Source organism: Coregonus clupeaformis, chromosome 12, assembly GCF_020615455.1.
Source record: "Coregonus clupeaformis isolate EN_2021a chromosome 12, ASM2061545v1, whole genome shotgun sequence".
Classification (NCBI taxonomy): domain Eukaryota; kingdom Metazoa; phylum Chordata; class Actinopteri; order Salmoniformes; family Salmonidae; genus Coregonus; species Coregonus clupeaformis.
This window is the reverse complement of record NC_059203.1, coordinates 27,696,238-27,710,161: the sequence shown is the minus strand read 5'-3', so window position 1 is coordinate 27,710,161 and position 13,924 is coordinate 27,696,238. Positions and strand designations below refer to the sequence as shown.

General features: G+C 49.8%; 1 pseudogene; it reads left to right on the top strand.

The window, feature by feature from the left end:
• The first annotated feature begins 10,599 nt into the window (after window positions 1–10,599).
• LOC121578458 lies at window positions 10,600–13,913 on the top strand (annotated as a pseudogene).
• Window positions 13,914–13,924: the final 11 nt, after the last annotated feature.

Below are 13,924 nucleotides of genomic sequence, written 5' to 3'. Positions count from 1 at the left end.
TTATCACTAATTTCAACCTTGTAGTGTTCAGCAACCTTCAACAGCTGTTCTTTAGTACATAATTCTAACAGTTCTTCTGATGGAAAGCGAATGAACTCGTCTACATTAGACGCCATAATCAAGAAAAAAAAATTGATATATATATATCATAATAATCTTGCTCAACCCCTCTGCTGAGCACACCAGACACAAGAGAAATGACAATCACACCGAGCACCACAGAAGAGAGATGGGATATGGAGCTTCCCCATAACCTACAATAACTCAACCCTAGTCTTCGTGTAGATTCGCGGTGGGTAATTACGCACTGTAGCCCGCTGGCAAGGAATTAAACCCCCCAGCACGCTGGTAGATTTCCCCAAGCCACGGATGTGCCCCCGAGACAACTGCTCAGTCCACTGACACCACACAAAAATAACAAACATTTAACCATGCCCAACTTATCCCAAAACAAAACACGTCACTAAGCCTATCAGGGGAAAAAGCTATAGCTCCGGGTAGCAAATGTCACTACCCTACCCAATCTCCCACTGAGGTACACAGCCGATTGTACACACCTCCTCAGACCGATGTCCCAACAGCGAGTAGAGCAAGAGTTTCCAGGCTGGGCAGGGACTGGAAACTAACCAATGTACTCTCTCCAACGCAGTACAAAACCCAAAGGCAACCAATACTGGGCCTATCAAACTCAAAAACTAACAAAATTTACAAAGAAAGACCCTACAGAATTGGACATTAACTCCACGTTCTCCCAAACACAACCAGTTCAAGATCCCGGACGAGCCCCCACTTGTCACGAACCGGCTCAAGTTCGTAACAAAAGGGAGACACGTGGAGACAAGGAATACCCAAAATATATATTTATTAGCTAAAGTAAACTAAATCAAATAACGATGGGGTGTGTAATCAGTAATCAGTAGTGTAAGTGAGTGTTTGCTTGCATAAATGTAATATGAAAAAGTGTTGAGAGGTGCCAAAGCAAACAACCAAAAAGGCCACAAAAATATCACAACCAAAGTCAAAGTATCTGCCTGGAGAGAGTCTCCCTCATGAATGTGGAAGAGGTCCATTTATACTGGGACACACCCGGCCCAGGTGTTTCCCATGTAGCTGACGACCCTCCCAACTCCGCCCACCGGCATCCTAATAAGGAAACAAGAGCAAAGAGAGAATACGGCAGACAGAGTGGGAGGGTCGTCACACTTGCGAAAATAATTTAGACGAATACACTGAAACTGAGTTTATCAGGAAGTGTGTAGGTGATGTTGTGCCAACTGTGACTATTAAAACCTACCCTAACCAGAAACTGTGGATAGATGGCAGCATTCACGCAAAACTGAAAGCGCGAACCACCGCATTTAACCATGGCAAGGTGACTGGGAATATGGCAGAATACAAACAGTGTAGCTACTCACTCCGCAAGGCAATTAAACTGGCAAAACATCAGTATAGAGACAAAGTGGAGTCGCAATTCAACAGCTCAGACACGAGACGTATGTGGCAGGGTCTACAGACAATCACGGACTACAAAAGGAAAACCAGCCACATCGCCGACACCGATGTTTTGCTTCCAGACATGCTAAACACCTTCGTCGCCTGCTTTGAGGATAACACAGTGCCACCGACGAGGCCCACTAACAAGGACTGTGGCCTCTCCTTCTCCGTGTCCGACATGAGTAAGACATTTAAGCATGTTAACCCCCGCAAGGCTGCCGGCCCAGACGGCATCCCTAGCCGTGTCCTCAGAGCATGCGCAGACCAGCTGGCTGGTGTGTTTACGGACATATTCAATCTCTCCCTTTCCCAGTCCCACATGCTTCAAGATGGCCACCATTGTTCCTGTAGCCAAGAAAGCAAAGGTAACTGAACTAAATGACTATCGCCCCGTAGCACTCACCTCTGTCATCATGAAGTGCTTTGAGAGACTAGTCAAGGATCATATCACCTCTACCTTACCTGTCACCCTAGACCCACTTCAATTTGCTTCCCGCCCCAATAGATCCACAGACGATGCAATCGCCATCACACTGCAACTGCCCGATCCCATCTGGACAAGAGGAATACCTATGTAAGAATGCTGTTCATTGACTATAGCTCAGCATTCAACACCATAGTACTCTCCAAGCTCATCATTAAGCTTGAGGCCCTGGGTCTGAACCCCGCCCTGTGCAACTGGGTCCTGGACTTCCTGACGGGCCTCCCCCAGGTTGTGAAGGTAGGAAACAACATCTCCACTTCGCTGATCCTCAACACTGGGGCCCCACAAGGGTGCGTTCTCAGCCCACTCCTGTACTCCCTGTTCACCCATGACTGCGTGGTCAAGCACGCCTCCAACTCAATCATCAAGTTTGCAGACGACACAACAGTAGTAGGCTTGATTAGCAACAATGACAAGACCGCCTAAAGGGAGGAGGTGAGGGCTCTGGGAGTGTGGTGCCTGGAAAATAACCTCTCACTCAACATCAACAAAACAAAGGAGATGATCGTGGACTTCAGGAAACAGCAGAGGGTGCACCCCCCTATCCACATCGACGGGACCGCAGTGGGGAAGGTGGATAGCTTCAAGTTCCTTGGCGTACACATCACCGACAAACTGAAATGATCCACCCACGCAGACAGTTGTCACGGATTCAGCCGAGGCTGCTCCTCCTCCTTGCTCAGGCAGGCTTCGGCGTTCGTCGTCCCCGGAGTACTAGCTACTGCCGATCGATGTTTCGGTGTTTGTCTTGTTTGGTCTTTATTGTTTACACCTGTTTCCCATTATGTTGGATTGTATTCCCTATATTACCCCCTGTCTCTCATTGGTTATTTTGTGTGTGATTGTTCGTTGTCATTTCGGCAGTTGCTTTGTGTTACGGGTCTTTGTGTTTTCCTCCCTGTTTGGAGGTTTGTTGTTTTGTACGTTTTTACTGTGTTCAGTAAAGTACGTTGCCATCCACTCTGTGTCCTGCGTTTGACTTCGCTGACCGCATACACGTCGTGTGACAGAATCACACACCAAGACATGGAGTCAGCAGGAGCGGTGGTGCCAGCTGGATCAATGGAGGAGCGCATAACACAACAAGCGGCCATGATCCAGGCTCTCGACACCGCCATGGAATGGGTGATGAACACCTTGGAGCGATGGGAAAGAGGAGGTTTGCCCACACCTCCTCCGACGATACCACCACCATTAGCTATACCCATCGCTTCACCTCCGGGGTCCAGTGGGATTCGGCTCTCGCTCCCGAGGGCTTATGATGGCACCGCGGCCGGGTGTCAGGGTTTCCTGCTCCAACTGGAACTCTACCTGGCAACCGTCCACCCGGTGCCCTCGGGATACGAGAGCGTGTCCGCCCTCATCTCCTGTCTGTCCGGCAAGGCGCTGGAGTGGGCCAATGCCGAGTGGAGGGGAATAGACGCCGCTACAGTCAACTATGCGGAGTTCACCCGCCGCTTCAGGGCGGTGTTCGATCATCCCCCAGAGGGGAAGGCGGCGGGTGAGCGTCTGTTCCACCTCAGACAGGGGAAGAGGAGCACGCAGGAGTTCGCACTGGACTTCCGGACTCTGGCTGCCAATGCGGGATGGAATGAGAGGGCCCTCATCGACCACTACAGGTGCAGCCTGAGGGAGGACGTGCGTCGGGAATTGGTCTGCAGGGACACCAACCTAAGCTTCGATCAGCTGGTGGACATGTCGATTCGCCTAGATACCCTGTTGGCTACCCGCGGACGTCCGGAGTCGGGGCCGTCCATTCCATCCCCCAGCACTTCCGAGCCGAGCCCTATGGAGCTCGGGGGTGCTGGTGCTAGGGAGACTAGGAGAGAGACCAGGAGAGAGGCCGTCCCCTGCACCAACTGTGGCCGCAGAGGACACACTGCGGGTCGGTGCTGGGGAGGGTCTCCTAGGAATCGAGGCAGTAGGCAGCGCACTGATGAGTCATTCCAGGTGAGTAAGCACCCAACTCACCCAGAGCTCTCTGTTGTACATATGTGTATTAAAGTTGTGTTTCCCGAGGTTTCTCCTCACTCCCAGCATAAGGCGCTAGTAGATACAGGCGCAGCTGGGAATTTTATCGATCGCCGGTTCACGTATAAGTTAGCGATTCCTATTGTACCAGTTGATGTGCCCTTCCCCATCCATGCCCTAGATAGCCGCCCTTTGGGGTCGGGATTGATTAGGGAGGTCACAGCACCACTTAAGATGAAGACGCAGGAGGGTCATTAGGAGATTATACGGTTGCATTTGATTGACTCTCCTGCGTTTCCCGTGGTGTTGGGGCTTCCCTGGTTAAAATCTCAACATTTCATGGCAACAGAGGGCTCTCAAGGGATGGTCTGATCAGTGTGTCGGGCGGTGTGTAGGTGTTTCTGTAGGGGCAACGACGGTGGAAAGTCCGAACCAAATTCCCACCATGCACATTCCTCCTGAGTATGCCGATTTGGCACTCGCCTTCTGTGAAAAGAAGGCGACTCAATCACCACCTCATCGACAGGGGGATTGTGCGATAGACCTCCAGGTAGGCGCTGCGCTTCCTCATAGTCATGTGTATCCTCTGTCTCAGGAGGAGACGGTGGCTATGGAGACATACGTCACCGAATCTCTGAGACAGGGATACATACGATTGTCCACTTCCCCTGCGTTCTCGCGTTTCTTTTTTGTGAAGAAGAAGGATGGGGGTTTACGCCCGTGTATTGATTACCGTGGTCTCAATCAGATTACAATCAAATACAGCTATCCTCTCCCTCTGATTGCTAGTATGACGGAGTCATTACACGGGGCGCGATTCTTCACAAAATTGGATCTCAGGAGCGCTTACAACCTGGTGCGCATTAGGGAGGGAGATGAGTGGAAGACAGCATTCAGTACCACCTCGGGTCACTATGAGTACCTCGTCATGCCATACGGTTTAATGAATGCTCCTTCAGTCTTCCAATCGTTTGTGGACGAGATTTTCCGGGATTTGCATGGACAGGGTGTAGTGGTGTATATTGATGACATTCTAATATACTCCGCTACACGCAGCCCGAGCATGTGTCCCTGGTGCGTCGGGTGCTTGGTAGACTGTTGGAGCATGACCTGTATGTGAAGGCGGAGAAATGTCTGTTCTTCCAGGAGTCCATCTCCTTCCTGGGACATCGGTTGTCCACGTCAGGGGTGGAGATGGAGATTGACCGCGTTTCAGCCGTGCGTAATTGGCAGACTCCCACCACGGTGAAGGAGGTGCAGCGGTTTTGGGGTTTTGCCAATTACTACCGGAGGTTTATCCGGGGCTTTGGACAGGTAGCAGCTCCCATCACCTCCCTGCTAAAGGGGGGCCCGGTGCGTTTGCAGTGGTCGGCTGAGGCGGACAGGGCGTTTAGACATCTGAAGGACCTGTTCACCTCGGCTCCGGTGCTGGCACATCCGGATCCCTCTTTGTCGTTCCAAGTTGAGGTGGATACGTCCGAGGCGGGGATCGGTGCTATACTGTCTCAGCGCTCGGGCACGCCTCCAAAACTCAGCCCCTGTGCTTTCTATTCTAAGAAGCTCAGTCCGGCGGAGCGCAATTATGACGTGGGGGACAGGGAGCTGCTAGCGTTGGTTCAAGCCCTGAAGGTGTGGAGGCATTGGCTTGAGGGGGCTCAACACCCTTTTCTCATTCTGACTGACCATCGTAACCTGGAGTACATCCGGGCAGCGAGGAGACTGAACCCTCGTCAGGCTAGGTGGGCCATGTTTCTTACCCGATTTGTATTTAAGCTCACTTATAGACCAGGGTCACAGAACGCTAAGGCAGACGCCCTGTCCCGACGATATGACACAGAGGAGAGGTCCATTGAGCCCACTCCCATACTTCCGGAGTCTTGTCTGGTGGCACCGGTAGTGTGGGAGGTCGATGCGGACATCGAGCGGGCGTTACGTGCCGACCCTACTCCCCCACAGTGTCCAGAGGGACGGAAGTACGTGCCGCTCGAGGTCCGTGATCGACTGATATATTGGGCTCACACGTCACCCTCCTCTGGTCATCCTGGTATTGGTCGGACAGTGCACTGCCTTAGTGGGAAGTACTGGTGGCCCACCTTAGCTAGGGACGTGAGGGTTTACGTGTCTTCCTGCTCGGTGTGCGCCCAGTGTAAGGCGCCTAGACACCAGCCCAGAGGGAAGTTACAACCCCTACCTGTTCCACAACGGCCGTGGTCTCACCTATCGGTGGATTTTGTCACGGACCTTCCTCCCTCCCAGGGGAACACCACGATCTTGGTCGTTGTGGATCGGTTTTCTAAGGCCTGCCGTCTCATTCCTATGCCAGGTCTCCCTACAGCCCTACAAACGGCCGACGCCCTGTTTACTCACGTCTTCCGGCACTACGGGGTGCCTGAGGATATAGTGTCTGATTGGGGTCCCCAGTTCACCTCTAGAGTCTGGAGGGCGTTTATGGAACGTCTGGGGGTCTCGATTAGCCTTACCTCGGGCTTTCACCCTGATAGTAATGGGCAGGCGGAGAGAGTAAACCAGGATGTGGGTAGGTTTCTGAAGTCCTATTGCCAGGACCGGCAGGAGGAGTGGTTGGGGTATATCCCATGGGCAGAGATAGCCCAAAACTCACTCCGCCACTCCTCCACTAATCTTACGCCTTTTCAGTGTGTGCTGGGTTATCAGCCAGTCCTGGCACCCTGGCATCAGAGCCAGATCGAAGCCGCTGCGGTGGATGAGTGGTTTCGGCGCTCGGAGGAAACATGGAGCATGTCCATCTGCAGCGGGCTATCAGGCAGCAAAAGGCGAGCGCCGATCGCCACCGCAGTGAGGCTCCGGTGTATGCACCGGGAGATCGGGTCTGGCTCTCGACCCGAAACCTGCTCCTTCGCCTGCCCTGCCGGAAGCTGGGTCGACGGTTTGTGGGGCCATTTAAAGTCCTGAGGAGATTGAACGAGGTATGTTATAGGTTACAACTGCCCATTAAATACCGCATTAACCCCTTGTTCCATGTGTCTCTCCTCAGGCCGGTGGTAGCTGGTCCACTCCAGGAGAATGAGATACGAGAGGCTCCTCCGCCCCCACTAGACATCGAGGGGGCTCCGGCGTACTCAGTCCGTTCCATCGTGGATTCGAGGCGTCGGATGGGGGGTCTGCAGTATCTCGTGGAGTGGGAGGGGTACGGTCCGGAGGAACGGTGCTGGGTCCCTAGGAGGGACATCCTTGATCCCTCCCTGTTGAGGGATTTCCACCGGAGTCATCCGACTCGCCCTGCTCCGCGTCCTCCTGGCCATCCCCGAGGCCGGGGTCGGCGCATGGCTGGAGGCGCGCGTCAAGGGGGGGGGGGGTACTGTCACGGATTCAGCCGAGGCAGCTCCTCCTCCTTGCTCGGGCAGGCTTCGGCGTTCGTCGTCCCCGGAGTACTAGCTACTGCCGATCGATGTTTGGTCTTTATTGTTTACACCTGTTTCCCATTATGTTGGATTGTATTCCCTATATTACCCCCTGTCTCTCATTGGTTATTTTGTGTGTGATTGTTCGTTGTCATTTCGGCAGTTGCTTTGTGTTACGGGTCTTTGTGTTTTCCTCCCTGTTTGGAGGTTTATTGTTTTGTACGTTTTTACTGTGTTCAGTAAAGTACGTTGCCAGCCGCTCTGTGTCCTGCGTTTGACTTCGCTGACCGCATACACGTCGCGTGACAACAGTGTGGTGAAGAAGGCACAACAGAGCCTCTTCAACCTCAGGAGGCTGAAGAAATTTGGCTTGGCACCTAAAACCCTCACAAACTTTTACAGATGCACAATTGAGAGCATCCTGCCGGGCTGTATCACCGCCTGGTACTGCAACTGCACCGCCCGCAACCGCAGGGCTCTCCAGAGGGTGGTGCGGTCTGCCGAACGCATTACCGGGGGCAAACTACCCGCCCTCCAAGACACCTACAGCACCCGATGTCACAGGAAGGCCAAAAAGATAATCAAGGACATCAACCACCCGAGCCACTGCCTGTTCACACCTCTATCATCCAGAAGGCGAGGTCAGTAGAGGTGCATCAAAGCTGGGACCGAGAGAATGAAAAACAGATCCTCAAAAAGTTATACAGCTACACCATCGAAAGCATCCTGACTGTTTGCATCACCGCCTGGTATGGCAACTACTCGGCCTCCGATCGCAAGGCACTACAGAGGGTAGTGCGTACGGCTCAGTACATCATTGGGGCCAAGCTTCCTGCCATCCAGGACCTCTATCCCAGGCTGTGTCAGAGGAAGGCCCTAAAAATTGTCAAAGACTCCAGCCACCCTAGTCATAGACTGTTCTCTCTGCATTTCACTGTAAGGTCTACACCTGTTGTATTCGGCGCATGTGACAAATACAATTTGATTTTATTTAATCTATCCCATTTCAAGATCAATCTTTACAAGTATATAGGGGGTTTGGTGGTAGGAGAAAGGGGCTAGCTAGGGTGTAGGGGCTAGTTGCAGGGGCTAGGGTGTACTGAAGAGGCTAAGGGGTTACTAATGATCCCGTCCCTATGGTTGATAATTTCAGCAAATTATTACAACTGAAAACAGACTTGCTTTTTAATTGTCAGTAAATAATATCTTAAAACAAGGATGTATGAAGTTTATCAGTGTTTTAGTGAAGGCAGCGGAAACCCTAATTCAAACAGGTGAATGAGGCTTATTGAGTTTTGTTGCATAATGGAAAAGCCATAGAGATATGAGAGAGATACAGTGAGGGAAAAAAGTATTTGATCCCCTGCTGATTTTGTACATTTTCCCACTGACAAAGAAATGATCAGTCTATAATTTTAATGGTAGGATTATTTGAACAGTGAGAGACAGAATAACAACAGAAAAACGCATGTCAAAAATGTTATAAATTGATTTGCATTTTATTGAGGGAAATAAGTATTTGACCCCTCTGCAAAACATGACTTAGTACTTGGTGGCAAAACCCTTGTTGGCAATCACAGAGGTCAGACGTTTCTTGTAGTTGGCCACCAGGTTTGCACACATCTCAGGAGGGATTTTGTCCCACTCCTCTTTGCAGATATTCTCCAAGTCATTAAGGTTTCGAGGCTGACGTTTGGCAACTCGAACCTTCAGCTCCCTACACAGATTTTCTATGGGATTAAGGTCTGGAGACTGGCTAGGCCACTCCAGGACCTTAATGTGCTTCTTCTTGAGCCACTCCTTTGTTGCCTTGGCCGTGTGTTTTGGGTCATTGTCATGCTGGAATACCCATCCACGACCCTTTTTCAATGCCCTGGCTGAGGGAAGGAGGTTCTCACCCAAGATTTGACGGTACATGGCCCCATCCATCGTCCCTTTGATGCGGTGAAGTTGTCCTGTCCCCTTAGCAGAAAAACACCCCCAAAGCATAATGTTTCCACCTCCATGTTTGATGGTGGGGATGCTGTTCTTGGGGTCATAGGCAGCATTCCTCCTCCTCCAAACACGGCGAGTTGAGTTGATGCCAAAGAGCTCGATTTTGGTCTCATCTGACCACAACACTTTCACCCAGTTCTCCTCTGAATCATTCAGATGTTCATTGGCAAACTTCAGACGGGCCTGTATATGTGTTTTCTTGAGCAGGGGGACCTTGCGGGCCCTGCAGGATTTCAGTCCTTCACGGCGTAGTGTGTTACCAATTGTTTTCTTGGTGACTATGGTCCCAGCTGCCTTGAGATCATTGACAAGATCCTCCCGTGTAGTTCTGGGCTGATTCCTCACCGTTCTCATGATCATTGCAACTCCATGAGGTGAGATCTTGCATGGAGCCCCAGGCCGAGGGAGATTGACAGTTCTTTTGTGTTTCTTCCATTTGCGAATAATCCACCAACTGTTGTCACCTTCTCACCAAGCTGCTGTATATGTGTTTTCTTGAGCAGGGGGACCTTGCGGGCCCTGCAGGATTTCAGTCCTTCACGGCGTAGTGTGTTACCAATTGTTTTCTTGGTGACTATGGTCCCAGCTGCCTTGAGATCATTGACAAGATCCTCCCGTGTAGTTCTGGGCTGAATCCTCACTGTTCTCATGATCATTGCAACTCCACGAGGTGAGAACTTGCATGGAGCCCCAGGCCGAGGGAGATTGACAGTTCTTTTGTGTTTATTCCATTTGTGAATAATCGCACCAACTGTTGTCACCTTCTCACCAAGCTGCTTGGCGATGGTCTTCCAGCCCATTCCAGCCTTGTGTAGGTCTACAATCTTGTCCCTGACATCCTTGGAGAGCTCTTTGGTCTTGGCCATGGTGGAGAGTTTGGAATCTGATTGATTGATTGCTTCTGTGGACAAGTGTCTTTTATACTGGTAACAAGCTGAGATTAGGAGCACTCCCTTGAAGAGTGTGCTCCTAATCTCAGCTCGTTACCTGTATAAAAGACACCTGGGAGCCAGAAATCTTTCTGATTGAGAGGGGTCAAATACTTATTTCCCTCATTAAAATGCAAATAAATGTATAACATTTTTGACATGCGTTTTTCTGGATTTTTTTGTTGTTATTCTGTCTCTCACTAATAAATCTACCATTAAAATTATAGACTGATAATTTCTTTGTCAGTGGGCAAACGTACAAAATCAGCAGGGGATCAAATACTTTTTTCCCTCACTGTAGGAGTGGTCACTGAGAGTATAAAAGGGTTCAGCAGCCCATGGAGCAATGTACAGAGCAACTGTGGGCAAACTACTCATATGTGTTGGTAAGTGGAAGCACTCTCTGGCTTATTTAGCTTATAACTAACTGTACTAAAGCTAACATTTTATTTTATATTTGAATTGTAATGACAATCACCAACATTCAAACATACAAGGCTCTATACTAAGGCTCTGGCTCCCTGGGGAGGGAATAGACCACTGGCAAATGTCCTCTAGCTATGCATTTTGTCAATGCTGCTGTGGTCAATGTCTGTTTCTAAGGACTGGGGTTGCCAGCCCCATGACCAGCCTACACGCTTAGAAAAAAAGAGTTCCAAAAGGGTTCTTCGGCTGTCCCCATAGGGCAACCTTTTTTGGTTCCAAGTAGAATTATTTTGGGTTCCATGTAGAGTCCTCTGTGGAAAGGGTTCTACATGGAACTCAAAGGGGTTCTACCTGGAACCAAAAAGGGTTCTTCAAAGGGTTATCCTATGGGGACAGCTAAAGAACCCTTTTAGGTTCTAGATAGCACCTTTTTTTCTAAGAGTGTATATTCATGTCTGAGGGGACGGAATAGTAGAACATCAGCACATTATTTCATTATTATTACAGTTCTGAATTATATATATATATATATTTAAATAATAATAATAATAATTGCTTCTTCCTTTCTTTATTTCTGTCGCTCTCGCTTCCTCTCTCTCTTCTTCTCTTTCTCTCTCTAGGACTGGCTCACCTGCTGCATGTGAAGCTAGGTACATTTTATTTACATGTAGCAAACCAGAGAACAATGAAGTCTGTCAACCCTGACTCTAAAACTGCCTAACTCTACCATTACTAATACCCTTCCATAGGATCCTCCTACATCCTGTCCTGTTATTTCACTAACTGTGGCCAGTATTTGATCGCTGACGTGAACCCCTTCCTCTGTGACCATCTGATCTATGCCTTCGCCTGCATGGCCAACAACGAGATCAAGACCTCTGAATGGAACGATGAGATACTCTTCAGACAATTCCAGGCCTTCAAGAACCAGTGAGAGAGACACACATGCATAAACACACAGACAAACACACACTCTTGCAGGCAGGCATGCACGCGCGCATGCACATACACACTCATGCAGGCGTGCACACAAACTCACCCAGGCACGCACGCATGCAGGCACACACACACACAAATGCAGGCACACATTCTCATTCAGGCACCTACACACACATACCTAAACTATGACTAACCCCAACTCTCGTATTTGCTTACAGGAACAGCAACCTGAAGACTCTGCTGGCCATAGGAGGAGGGAACTTTGGCACTCAGCCGCAAGTGGAGATACACACACACACGCACGGACGCACACACACACACACAGACACACCCTGTGTCTGAGCCGTGTATGTCCCAAGGTTCACAGAGATGGTGTCCAGTACAGCCAACCGCCAGACGTTCATCAACAGTGCGATCAAGTTTCTGAGGCAGTACCAGTTTGATGGCCTGGATATTGACTGGGAGTTCCCCGGATCCAAAGGCTCCCCGCCCACAGACAAGTACAGATTCACCATCCTGGTGCAGGTCAGACTCACACACACACATACATACACACACATGAATGAACAAACACACCCCTCTGTGTACTGTCTCCCTCTAGGAGCTGATGGCTGCCTTCGAGGCTGAGGGAAAGAAGACCAACCGTCCTCATCTGATGCTGATTGCAGCTGTGTCTGCAGATCCCCAAGATTGGACCGTCAGTACACAGACTGGGCCTCATTGATATATCAGTTCTTATGAAAAATGTGTACACAAAAACATGCATGATCTATCAAATACTACCTTGCATATTGGAAATGGTTTGTTTATTCAAGCCACTAAATATTAATTTTTATCTCTCTCCCTCTCTCTCCCTCTCAGGGTGTTGGACTTCCTGCATGTGATGACCTATGACTTCTATGGATCTTGGGAATTCACCACTGGAAAAAACAGCCCTCTCTACCAAGGACCGGCTGATCAGGGAAACCATATCTATTACAATGTAGTGAGACTCTCTCACTCTACTTCCCTCTTTCTTTTTCTCCCTCTCTCATATTTCTCTCTACCCATCTCTTACTCTCTCTCTTCCCCTGTTTATCAAATTGGTCTCTTCCTGCCTGTCTAGTTTCCAGTTGAGAGTGAGTAACACATCTTTATTTTTCCAACCTTTGCTCCTTCTCTCTCTAGTGTTCTCATACTGTGTGTTGTCAGGACTATGCTATGAAGTACTGGAAAAGCAATGGTGCCCCCGCCGAGAAGCTCCTGGTTGGATTTGCCATCCACGGCAACACCTTTCAGCTGGCAAGTGGCTCTAAAACTGGTGTGGGCACTCCCACCATCGGCCCAGGCCCTGCCGGACCCTTCACCAGTCATGCTGGCTTCTTGGCCTACTACGAGGTAACTGACACAGGACCAGGATACTGTAGGTCTGACATTGCACCCTATTCCCTACACAATGCACTACTTGTGTGCTCTGGTCAAAGGTAGTGTACTATATGGGGAACAGGGTGCCATTTTGGACTCAATCACAGTGTGTGTTTGTGAGTGATTACATCTGCAGCTTCCTGAAGCAGGCTTCCCATTGAAGACGATGTATACTCCCAACCCTAACGTAAGTGTGTGTGTCTTTAGATCTCCAGCTTCCTGAAGCAGGGAGTGATCGAGGTCTGGGACTTTACCCAGATGGTGCCCTACGCCTACAACAAGCAGAACGTGTGGGTCGGATACGATAACGTCAAGAACTTCCAAAACAAGTTCTGTGTTTGTGTGGGAGTGCATCTGTGGGGGAAAATATATGACTAGAGAGTAATGGAGTAGAATCCTACTCTGTTACAATAAGGCTAATAATATATGCCACTTCGCATATGCTTTTATCCAAAGTGATTTATAGTACTGCGTCAAACCCACGATTTTGACTTTGGAAGCACCATTCGCTGCCAACTGAGTTCAAGTTCTACCACATACAAAAATCAAATTTCACCCCCTTATGTAAACCCTCCACTACCCTCTCTCCCTACCCCTACAGATCAAATGGCTGAAAAACAATAGCTTCGGAGGAGCCATGGTGTGGAGTCTGGCAATGGATGACTTCTCTGGAACCTTCTGCGGAGAGGGCAGATACCCTCAAGTCTGGACTGGGAACCGGAGCCGGTGAGAGACACACACACACACAAACGCAAGCCTGCATGCACACACAAACATTCACAACCCTCTCCATCACTATGTCAACCAGAACTGGGTTAAAATAGTACTTGAAATGATATCAACCCCCTCTCTCTTCCATCTCTCCCAGGTCGTTTCATCAGCTTCAAGTGAAACCATGGTTC